At 37.5% G+C, this 12,919-nt stretch overlaps 1 protein-coding gene across 1 annotated transcript in view; it reads right to left on the reverse strand.

Annotated features, from left to right (window-relative positions):
- Nucleotides 1-11,532, reverse strand: part of LOC311592786 (uncharacterized protein) — a 386,211-nt gene extending 374,679 nt beyond the window's left edge. The window contains exons 1-9 of the mRNA XM_084773587.1: nt 11,434-11,532; nt 10,559-10,725; nt 9,945-10,003; nt 8,834-8,925; nt 8,556-8,679; nt 5,629-5,743; nt 4,190-5,413; nt 2,172-2,262; nt 1,717-1,806 (exon numbers count right to left, since the gene is read on the reverse strand). The gene's annotated coding sequence lies outside the window, so the exon portion shown is untranslated. The remainder of the gene's footprint in view (nt 1-1,716; nt 1,807-2,171; nt 2,263-4,189; nt 5,414-5,628; nt 5,744-8,555; nt 8,680-8,833; nt 8,926-9,944; nt 10,004-10,558; nt 10,726-11,433) is intronic.
- Nucleotides 11,533-12,919: the final 1,387 nt, after the last annotated feature.

Below are 12,919 nucleotides of genomic sequence, written 5' to 3' on the forward strand. Positions count from 1 at the left end.
CCATTTACTACTTCATGTATGGGCATGAATGTGGGACAATCTATTGGAGAACGAGTAGACTCACAGGGCAAACAACCCTAAAGAAGTATCATTCTCTCAGCTCCCAAATGCAATCACATTTAAATATATATGCAAGGTAGGACTTCCTAAGTCCTTCCTCCACCCATGGCGCAATATTGGATCTTGCTCTAGTACACATCTTGTGTATATGTTCTTAGCTGTTAAGAGTTCACTTGTTCAGCTTTTCTGTCACATCCAGCAAATGCTGCTTTGATGTAGATGTGTATTATCCCTGGCTCACTTGAGACAGTGTTTCTCACTAATCTGGAAATTTCAAAGAAGTATATGCTGGCTGGCTGACAAAATTCAGATATCAGACTGTCATTTCCCTTCATGTCTTGGGAGTGTTTGTACATACAGTTATCCTTGCTTTCATATGTATACCCTAGAAATAAAACTCAGGGGTTCATACCTGTAAGACAGGTACATTTATGACTTAGCCAACTCTCCAGACCTACACATTTTAGCACACACTGAATATTGTGCAAAGACAACATTGATGCTATCTCTATGTAAATCTGTTGTAAAAAGCAATTATAGTTTTGATGATTTTTCTCTGCTATACCACAGAAGTATCAAATTTGGTTTTCTGAATTCTGAACTAAAATTTTAATAAATTAGAGTTTGTGCTGTTCTCCTCTGATCCCCACACACATTGTAGAACAAGAGCAAGATAGACCACCCTCCCACATACTACACAACATATGTGAACCAAGACATTGTCAAATTTTCCCCCTACCTTCATTTCACTTCCCAAAATTTCCACTTAAGAATTTCTTTCAACACTAAGGTAGTAGAGATATTCTCCTGTTTCATTCTGCTTTCTATTTTGTCTCTCTTTACAACCATAGTATGTTTAGGTAAACACTACAGATAACAGTGATACAAAATATCTACATGAACTTCATTATTTCAGTAATTTCCACAAGTGTCATCATTTCCAAAATTTGCGTTCCAGGATATTAGTTACTGGGTGGAAAAAATGCATATCCAATTTGTTCATTATATTTCTCATTAGTAATACAAACTGATACCACAGAACTGAACTTATGCCAGATAACTGACTACAAACCTAGCCAATTACTTAAGGCTTGTAAGGTTATAATCCCTGCAAGAAAATATGCTGTCAATTTCCTAAACAAGTATAAGTTCTAACAAGTTTTCAAATACCTATCCTTAGACCCGCTGATGAGTGTAACTGTCACCCTCAGTGAATAGCTTCATTTTGAAAATGACAGAAAACATTGCAAAAATCCACAACTGGTCAAATTACATAAAAGAATTGACAGTGATGTGACCAATCATAACAGATAAATTAAAAATAAAATGATATTTGGGACCCAAGCCTCTGAAGATGTTGCTGAAAGAGGTCAGAAAGATTGTAACATCCAGACTAATGGAATGTCTGCTGTAAGAAACTGTCTTCTGCACTAGGAAAACATTCCCTTGAAATGTCAGCAAAATGGATACCTAAAGATTAGCAAATCAACACACAAGTAGACATGTCAATGTGTGTTGAGAAAATACTACAATGCCCCATACTTAAGATCTAGGGGTATTTAATAGATACTAAAAGATGGAAAATAAGTCTTTTCTGATAGGTCTCTGATACTCTGATACCCTACAACCTTAAGGTAAGGCCCTAATACCACTTACTTGTATCATCAAACATGAGAAATTGAGTTTATGCCCAATCAGAAGCTTCACTCCTAGTGTTCCTGGAGTTGGAAGGTACTCTGCATGCTACTGGAGAAAAAAATAAACAGTCATTACCATTCAACTATAAACCCTGGAATCTACTATAGTGACATGCCTGCAAAATATACTGCTATAATTGTGTCACAGATTTAATTGAAGTAATCACCTACTTGTGATTGAATTAATGGCCCACTCGATGAAATAAAACCCATACCTGACACTGTTAATATGGTAAAGAACCAGAAAATACATATGTCATGGACCTCATGGAAGAACCACTATTATTCTGCAAATGTAACATAGCAATGAAATGACTTCTAATGTCATATTGTTATAGTCATAGATCAGTGCAACATTTAACTCTTATCAGATGCTTTTTCTTGTAGTATACGGGAAATAACCTAACAACTCACAACTGGACTTTGGAGCAAATATGCAGACTTTGGAGCAAAAGGTCCTGAATGAGATTTCTTCATCAAACCTTTCCTTTCAAGCCTCATAGATCTATGGGGAAGAGAAAGTAGAAAGACTTAAGGAGAAAGAAATGATAAATGACACCAGAGAAAAGTCTCTTCAGTACACAAGAGAACCAATAAATGTCTGACCTCACAGAGAATGTTACTGCATACAGAAGACTTCACATATTCAAAACAGACAAAATCTCAGCAGTAAACAGGAAACAAGCTGCAGGCCAGAAAGTAATTAGGAAACACAAAATGATAATCCATGCATGTATGTATGCATGCATCTATGTATGTGTATTCATGTATATATATTACATTATGAATATGTGCATGTACATATATGTGTGTGTGTGTGTGTGTGTGTGTGTGAGTGAGTGTGTGTGCAGCTATATTTGTATTTACTGAGAACAGAGACCCATAACTGAACAGTGTGGAGAAAGTGAGAGACTTTGGAACACTCAGTACCAAATAATATGTCTTTTAGAACTTCACTCCACTCATTCTTTGAGGAAGAGGAAGGTGAAAGAGTTTAAGAGCTAAAGGTGATGGATACTTCCCATAGAAACACTCTTTCAGATATAGAAGAAAAGATATCATATGAACTCACAAAAATTATAGTACCTTGCACAGCTCCACAGGTTCAAGCTAGACAAGATTCTAGCATGAAGAGGGGGGAAGTGGACATAAGCATAGGCCCCAATCACTAGCCAAGAGGCTATCTTCAATTGACAATCACTTGCAAAGAAAGAATAAGTTTTTTCCAATAGTGTCTCACTGACTGTGTTGACCACACTTGAAAGTTGGCCTCATGCCCAGAAGTACATGCCCAGCACAAAATGAACTCAGTGGGGTTTTTTTGTAGAGTGTTTATATCATATTGCTTTCCATGGTTATTCTCTTCTGATACTGCGCTTTTTAAAAATATTTTATTAATTTATTCACATTACATCTCAGTGGTTATCCCATCCCTTGTATCCTCCCATTCCTCCCTCCCTCCCATTTTCCCCTTACTCTCCTCCCCTATGACTGTGACTGAGGGGGACTTCCTCCCCCTGTATATGCTCATAGTGTATCAATTCTCTTCTTGGTAGCCTGCTATCCTTCCTCTGAGTGCCACCAGGCTTCCCCATCGAGCGCTCAGTTCCACCCTAGGCATTAACTTATTGCGCTTTTTGCTTGTATATTTTGCCTTCTAATTTTGTGTTTTATGCATTTCATTTCTTTCTTTCTTTCTTTCTTTCTTTCTTTCTTGTTTTCTATCTTTCTTACTCAGTTTTTTTGTTTTGTTGTGTGTTGTCTGAGACAGAGTTTTTCTGTGTAACCCTGGCTGTCCTAGAACTCATTTTGTGGACCAAGCTGTCCTTGAACTCATGAGACTTGCCTCCTAAGTACTGGAATTAAAGATATGCCCCAGAACTGCACAACTATGTTTTATGCATTTTAGTGTGTGTCTCTGTCTGTCTGTGTGTGTGTGTGTGTGTGTGTGTATGTGTGTGTGTATTTCTTGTGCTTCTTGGATTTTTATTACGGTTTTTTGGTTGATGTTTAGTTTTTTTTGTTTGCTTGTTTGTTTGTTAGATGAGGAAGCAAAGAGAATGAAGATAGTAAGTGGTAGGTGGATAGATGAAGAAATGGGAATTATTTGTGGGAGAAGAAACTGTTATCATATATGTTTTATGAACATTTTCAATAAAAGTCAATAATCTTAATATGTGTAGTCAAAAGAGTAAAAACTGGAAAAAACATACATTGCAAACAATATAAGTTAAGCATTTTAAAATATGATTTAAGGACTCCAAAGTGTACAATGAACCAAATACAGAGTTTAATTTTGTTGTAACAGTGCTTACCAGTGAGTAAAGGAATTGTGAGAAAATTTGGAGCATAGAAGTCGTTAGCCTTGGTATATACCCACTTATATTAAGACACTAGTCCAAGGGATATGTCCCATGAAAAACTTTACTTACCAGGAAAGTGGGTCAGAGGAGAGGACATCCTATTGAGACTTTAGGTGAGAGTACCATGGAAGAATGGGGAAATAGTAGGATCCACAGGGTCCTGGAAACCTACAAGAAGAACTTTATGACAGGCGTATCTGGTCCTGGGGTCCTCCTTAAACTAAGGCACCAGCCAAGGAGAACATAGGCAGTAAACTTTGAACCCCTACCAAGACTTAGCCGATGAACAGGATATTCTCCACTGGTGAGTAGAGAGTGAGATCAGACTCTCACACGAACTCTGGTGCCCCTTTTCTTACCTCATCTCCTGGATGGGGAGGCCTGGTAGCACTCAGAGGAAGGATAGCAAGTTACCAAGAAGAGACTCAGTATCCTAAGAGCATATATAGGAGGAGGAGGTCTCCCTCAGTCACAGACATAGGGGAGAGGAGAAGGGGAGAAGTGGGAGGGAGGGAAGAATAGGAGGAAATAAGGGAAGGGCTAACAATCTAGATGTAATATGAATAAATTAATAAATTAATAAAAAAGAAATCATTAGCCTGCACATAAAACCCAGTAGATGGGGTACATCCAGCACCTTTGTCTCTTTATAACTTTCCTGTTCTAATTAATTTTTCTTCATGGACATTCTTGTGCAGTATAAGTACCATTAAGTAATAATACCTAGTAACATTTACCACAAAAAGATAGACAAAGAAAACTTAAAAACAATATCCAAAATAACTGAGAATCCTGAGTGTACAATGGCTATGAAGTAACATCTCAGTCAATGAAATAATACATTTTAAAATCACACAAATTAAAGCAAACTACTACTATGAAAATATTAAATGTTTCACCTCTGTGAAGTAAAAAAAAAAAAAAAGAATGTATTACCTACCTAAATAATTTCCTGAAAAGACATGTCTCCAGCAAAGTTTTACAAGAATACAAAAAGAAAATAGATACATACCAATATTTTTGGTCTTAGGGAAGATGTTTACCTCTGGTGGTCCCTGATGACTTCAGGCCTCTATATTTTCCCAGGTGACAAGCAGGTCTCCAGGGACAGAGGCTGAGTTAGTGGTCCCTGATGGCTGCAGTCCTATGGGATGCAGGTAAGGCTATGGTCTGGGAGATGGAGCACACAGGGTACAAGCTGTAGCTCACTGCTGCTGGGCTTGCCAAGGAAAAGCCAGCAGGTAGGGGTGGAAGAGAGAAGTCTCATCTGTCTGTCCAGGGGGGGCTGCAGGCCTGCAGGGATAGAGGATGAGCTGTGGACAGGGAATGAGGTACACAGTGCGTGAGGCAGTGTTCACCGCTGATGTCCTTTTCCCAAAAGGACAAGACAGGTTGGGAATTGTGGGCAAAGAAGTCTCATTTGGCAGTCCCTGATGGCAGGCCTCTGGCAATGCAGGTAGGGATGTGGTTTGGGAGATGGAGCATACAGGGAACAGGGCATGTCTCACTATTGCTGGGCTTGCACAGAAGGATCCAACAGGCAGGAAGAGAAGGCATAGAGGGGTCTTCTCTCTGTCCCAGGTGGCATAGCATAACTGTCTTCTGAAAGGCTTCATCCAGCAGCTGATGGAAAGAGAGGCAGAAACCCACAGCTTATCAATAGGCCAACCATTGGAAGTTCTGAGGAAGAGTGGGAGGAAAGATTGAGGGAGCCAGAGGCATCAAGGAGATCTAACCCGGGCCCATGAGAGCCCACAGAGACTGAACCACCAATCATAGAACATATATGGGCTGGACCTATGCCCCCTACACATCTGTAACAGATGTACAGCATGGTCATTATGTGAGTGCCCTAACAATGGAGTAAGGGCTATCTATGATTCTGTTGTCTGGTTTTGGATACCTTTCCCCTAGCTGCGCTGCCTTGTCTGGCCTCAATGGGAGAGGATGTGCTTATTCTTAATGCAACTTCCTGTGTCATTGTGTGTTGGCACTCATGGGAGTCTTCCCTTCTCTGAGAAGGAGAGGGGGCAATGGGGGAGGGGTATGTGAAGGTGGTACTGCAGGAGAGGAGGAAGGAGGCTGGGATCAGGATGTAAAGTGATTCAATAAATAAGTAGATAGATAGATAGGTAAATAAATAAATAAATGGATTTAAAAAAAAACAAAGAAAAGGGTTCCATAAAGTCCTGACTGGTGAACCAATAGTAAGGTGACATATCCAGATTTTGTCTAATGACCAGAACTTATGTATTAATGAGTGTCACTAGTGGGATACTTCAGATTTATATTACTAAATATTTAAAATCGTATATAGTGGTGCTATTCAGATGTGAGTGACAGAGCTACTTGATTTGTGTGGTGGAGACTAAGAGCATTCTGTGCTCTTAATCAAAGGCCCCTCTCCCTAGCCCCTACAGTTCTTTAGATAAGCTATTAAAACAATATCTAAAATTATTTATTGTAAGAACCAAGGTAGATACCACCATTCAAATCACTGACTAAATGCAACATTTGAGGGGAAGAAGAAAAAAGAAAAGTCATCAAGCATCTGCATGAGGACTGAACTTGTAGGTTCAGCAGGGAAGGACCCCATCAAGCTCATGCAATTGTTGCAATGGTTCAATACATGACCTAAGTAAAGAAAGTTTCAGTGGTGAATAATTCCACTTATCAAAAAATAATAATAATTTTGGTAATTGACAAAATATTTGAAAGTTAAAATATATATAAGTTAAGACTTCCTAAATCATTCTATGGAGATATTTTACTGTCTGATGGGGATAGAAAACTGCAGACTGGCACTCATTATAAACAAAAACAAAAACAAATCAAGGAAATGTTATTAAATCAAACCCTCCTACACATAAAACTGATAGTACAATATGACAAGTGGAATATCACCAAATCTTCAGGTCTTGAATAAGATGCACATATATTTTAATTCAGTGTTAACTATGTTAACACAATAAATGATAATATTACACAAACATGTCAAAAGAAGAATTTGAAACATTTGAGAAAACTGAAGTTCGCTCATGAGTTTGAAATGAAAATACAGCTGTCTGGCAATATGGATCTTGAAATTAAGGCTCTTTCTGCCAAGTCTCATAGCCTCGGCTTCCCAGAATTCACATGGTATAATACGCAAACTGACACATGCAAGTTGTCCTCTGACTTCTGTCCACACACTGTAGCACAATCACAAACGTGATACACACACTAAATAAAATGTAACTAAGAAAAAAAACTAAAAAAAAAAAAAATTACAAGTTAGGTTCTGAAGCTGGATTTCTTAAAGTTAAAATGAAACACATAAAATCTTATGTTTCTTTTAAACATTTTAGTCTTTTGCTCAAAGTTAGAAACAAAATTAACTGGAACTTGGTAAACTACCCAGGCAATACCTGTATATATAAATGCAAGCATGAGACAATTGTGGTGCATACCTTTAATTCTAGCACTTTGGAGACTGAGGCAAGCAGATCTCTGAGTTTCAGGCTAGTCTGGTCTAATGAGCTAGTTTTGGGACACCCAGGGCTAAACAGAAAAAATCTGCTTTGAAGCAAAAAAACAAACAAAAACAGAAAACAAAACAAAAAATGGGGGAATCATAGAGGTGTGTACTTATAACTCAGAACATTGGGAAGTCAAGACAATCATGTCCCTGGAGCTCCCTGGCCAGGAAGGCAGCCTGTGAGCCTCATGTGACAGTGAGAGTCTCTGTGTCAATAAACAAGTGTCCAGTGTGATGGCTCAAAGGTTAAGAGCACTGGTTGCTCTTTCAGAAGACCTGGGTTAAATTACCAGCACTCACATGGTAGCTCACAACCATCAGTGACCCCAGTTCTCAGAGAACCAATCCCCCCCTTATGGCCACAGAAGATACAAAGGAAAGAAGTATTGCACAGACAGACAGACATATAATCAAAAAATACCATCTGCATAAAATCAGAACAATTAAACTTTAAAAAGAGAGGCTGTCTCTTGGAAAACAAAGTCACAGGTTAAACTGTGGTCTCCACTGATCCTACATGCATAAACACATTTCATGCATGAACAACACACGCGCACGCACACACAAACACACACACACACACACACACACACACACACACACACACACACACACACAAAACCCAAAAGAAGAAAAGTGAAACAAGATGCAAGCTTTACCATTCTTATTGAACATTGCACTGTGTCTTGCCATCATAGGCAATCTATGAACAAAATAAATTACATATGCCTATTTCTTATGTGTTTTATCCCTATCAGAGTTAAGATAAACTGCATCAAAACAGCAAAAATGAACTGCATATATTTGCAATGGACATAATTTTCTGCCTAAGAAAAACACATCTGGGCACTGGAAGATGGCTCAACAGCTAAGAGAACTTGGTGCTCTTTCTAAGGATCCAAGTTCCAAGCCGAGTACCTATATCGGGCAGCTAAAAACTAGCTGTCATTCTATCTTCAGGCGATCTGGTCCCTCCTTCTGACCTCTTGGGTATCGCCCACTGATATACACATACTCACACACGAATACTCAAAGATGCAACCTAAGAGAAAGAGAACAAAAGGCCACATCCAGGAAAACATGATTAGAAATAAAAACGAGTTCATTAAAGTATCAGTATATGCAACAACAAAATTTTAATATTAATTTATAGATAAAAATTCACAGCTGGAAAGTGAAACTTAGACATCACTTACATTATAGTACTGTCACTGAGGTACGGCCGCGCACGTCTAGAGTTCATGCTGCTGTAGAAGGTGCGGCAGGCGTACCTATTCCGTGTGTGAGCCTGAGAAAGGCAAGAGAAACACAGTGAGGATTCATCTTTTTTATTTTTTACATTTTTATATTTTTTGGTTTTGTCATGTCTCATTTTGGAAAGTAATAATAATAAACAAAATGACATATAAAATATAATATTTAGCAATAAATTTGCTTTTAAAGAAAGGAAGACAGGAGAAGGAAAAGAGATAAGAAAGAAAAATAAAAGAAAGAAAGAAAATAAATGAATAAGTATAGTCTATGTGCACTTAAATCTGTTTAAGTCTTGCAGAAAAAATAAAATATACCTTTAAAATTTTTTAAATAATTAAGGGTTAATAATAATTAAATTAAATATTTTGTGATGACATAAATTTCCTTGAGATTAAGAGAATACCCAGTCTAAACCCCAGATATTTAAGTATTTCATCACAATGAATAAGCCAGTTCTTAAAGTTATCTGGAAATGCAAACAATTATCCTGTATAATCAAAACAATCCTGAAAGCCAAAAGAAATTTGAAGTACTTGACACATACTCCATTTAAACCTTATGACAAACTGAAAGCAGTTAAAATATTTTGATACTTTATATGTTTAGATATATAGATCTGTGGGATAAAGTTCAACATTCAGAATTAACCCTTTGATTTTACAAATTTTCATGATATGAAAAAGGAATATAATTTTAAATGTGTTAGTCAAAACTAATGTCAAACACAAATAAGTCCGCTCACACTGCATACATAACTGCATCAAAAAAGGCCATATACCAGATTGTTACTAAAACTAGAAACCCTATCAATGATGAAAATAACATATGAATCAATCTTTAAGCTATTCTTTAAATGATAAATACAGGATGTGAAGTCAAAGCTGAAATGAAAAAAATTGGCATAATCAACCAAATCCTAGTTAAATAGATGTTGTTCTAAATGAATAGTAAAGCTGATGAAGGGCCAGAATTACAAGAATTTAATCTTAATAGACCAATGATGAACTTATAATGCATAGCTTCTGCAAATACACCTGAGGGAACGGCACATACTTGTTAGCTGTGTCACTTCACATCCTCCTCTGTATTATTTCACTTCTCCCATATACTTCCTGTAATAAATTATAAATTACAATAAAGTATTAACACCTTAAATAATGGCAACAAAACACACAACACTGGAAATAACTTTATGGCTTTGTTTTGAAATTTTTGTATCATTTTAAGACAAATAATAATGCTACATCCTGTATACAGTTGATGTTAAAAAAAAGTTCTCTATTGAACTCTTCAATAAAAGGAGTGAGAAATATGTAAGGAAATTATAGATTTTAGGCTTTGGCAGAAAACCAATACAATTAGCATATGTCCCTTGAACCATCATAATTTTAGGTAAAATATAAATGTTTGAATGTGAGTTAGAAAAGTAAGAAGCCCTAAATTAGTGTCTTGTTTTTTTCATCCAGTGAACTCAAAGATACAATTAAATGTGATTAAGAATGCAGGTAGAGGAAGTTATAAACTTTTATAGATTGCTCAAAAAGGTAAAAGAACACCAGTGTTCTATTATCCCCCTTCCCTCAAGCCCTCCAATGGTCCCATGTCCTGGTTTCTACCATAACTCTAAGGCAAACACACAAATCCAAAGATGCAAAGCTACAACTCACATATAAGAGGGAGTATGTGGGCTGTTTGACACTCTCAGCCTGGCAGTTGCTGCTAGGGGAAAGAATGTAAGGTTTCTTCAGGGGTGTGGCTGGGGTAGTGTTTTCATGCTCTGGTGGGTGGCTCAACAACCTTATGCATACAAGAAATATTAACTGGACCCAGGTTACTAGGAGGGAATAAAAGAAAAAATTAGGAGGGGCACAGTGGTGACAGTGAGGAGTTGGGGGGGATGTTTTCAGATGGATATGGTTAATATACATTATACATACATATAATATACATTATATACAAAAATGAACTTATCAAGGAATAATGTAATATAAATTACATTTTAGAAACAAAAGTAAATACGATGTAGTTATTCATAGGAATACTGTTTAAAAATTTACATAACAAAATATTCAAAAATAGCAAGATACACATCAAACCCCAAACCGAACCTTTGCTTTAGAACACACAAAAGCAGATCCCTTAAAATGGCCAGATAGTATTCTTTAGCAACTGTTAAATAAAAATGTACCAATATGAGGTAATTCCCTTTGTTTGCTAAAATTCTTTATGAATAACCAAACCACCCAAAGCTATAATTATCCACAGTATTAATTGATAAGAAATGCAGAGGGGACAGAGAAAGAAAAAGATGTCAAATTACACCTTACAATTTGAGGTACATGGTAAAATCACAAAGATGTTTTGAGTACACTACGTAATAATACAAAGCAAGATGCAGACACAGGAGAATCTGTACCAATGCTAAAAATCCAGGGAGGACTACCCACAGCACAGTGCCTTTCCACCCACGCATTTACAATGAATACTTCTTCAAACACTGGACGCCCACCATTCATCGCTGTCCACAGACCTCAAAGCTTACCTCCTGCCAAGGTTTTTGTCTCATGGAGTGGTCGGGGCCTTGCCAGTGTTGCACCCTCCATTTCATTCTCTGCGCAGCTGCAAACCCTGCCCAACCGCAGCTTCCCAGCAGTCCGTTCGCAGCCTCCACCTAGTGGACACTAGATGGTAATGTGGCCTGTGAATCTGAATTTCTAATCCAGAGAATTTACCTAAGCCTGAAAAAATGAGAAAACTAACATGGACATATTGGCCTGGGAGGGTGAAGTCCTCATAATGGCGTAAGGAAGAGAAAGGTGAACAGAAAAAAAAAATCACAGTCACCAAGCCTGCTAGCCCACTTCCCCAGCAGTCCTTTCTATGCAATGCATACCCTTCCTAAACCCAACTCACCAGGAAGTAGCCTAGGGAAGAGCTTCTGTGCTCTTTCTCACAAACAGACGTCTTGTTGTAGAGGACGTATTAAAGAATAAACCCAATGACAAATAGACTACAAAATTCTTCAGCACAAGAAGAAATTCTTCTGGAAGATACATTCCTCTCACCTGTCCAGTATCCTAGCTTTGACCTTCTTGTTCCTGTCATGGTTGCTGAGGTTTTTCCCTGCTTTATTGCAAATCCACTGGCCTCTTTTCAACTCCCAGTCTGTTGCCATGAACACGGCTTTTCTCTATCCCACATACTTACCTGACTCTACTGTCCACCATCTTCAGAGCATCTCTATGTTTTTTCATAAAGAATGCATTTCTTTTCCATCCCACCTAGCTCTGATTTGGTCTCTGGATTACAGGGAGGCATTTTAGGTTCAATTTTTATCCATCTGTACGAAAAGGAAATATCAGGGAAGCTGAAAACTATGTTTATAGGTGTCTGTTCAAGTCCTTCACATGTCTTGGGAAGAAGAGACACGGATTCTCCTTTATATCTATGTCTTTCGACATTAATTAATGTCTCAAACTCCTCACATTTATTCTACCAGCTTTCCAATTAAAAACAAGTCTTCGATTTGAAGATTTGAAGTTAGTGATTACCATTTTTTCCTTATTTCTTGTTTTCTCAAGACAAGGCGCAGTCCCTTCTTCCCAATTTAATTCTTGGTTTTGGCCACCCTTTATCAACTTCTGGTAAACAGTCTGACAATATGGGCTCTCTCCTTATCTGTATATCTTCTGGTTAAAATCTCTTAAATCATTATCAAATATTCAGCTTTATTAACCTGTCTCTCTAGACAAATATTTTCAAGTCTTTATTAGTTACCATGTTTTGCCAGTATCGCCCTGTATACGTTGTTTTTAAATATGTAATACTTTATGCCTGGCAGCAATATGTCATGAGCTTCATTGTCTGCTCAGAGATAAGTCCTGAAAATTCTATTACATTCAGGTAGACCACTTCTGTCAAAACTTGCAGATTATGGACCAATTTAAAAAAACAGACATTGCACAGAGATTGATGGAACCTGGGAAACGCCTGAATAACACCCCTCTTTCCCCAGTTTTACTTGCTTT

The sequence above is a fragment of the Acomys minous genome (genome assembly GCF_964271855.1).
Source record: "Acomys minous genome assembly, chromosome: 2".
NCBI classification, from domain to species: domain Eukaryota; kingdom Metazoa; phylum Chordata; class Mammalia; order Rodentia; family Muridae; genus Acomys; species Acomys minous.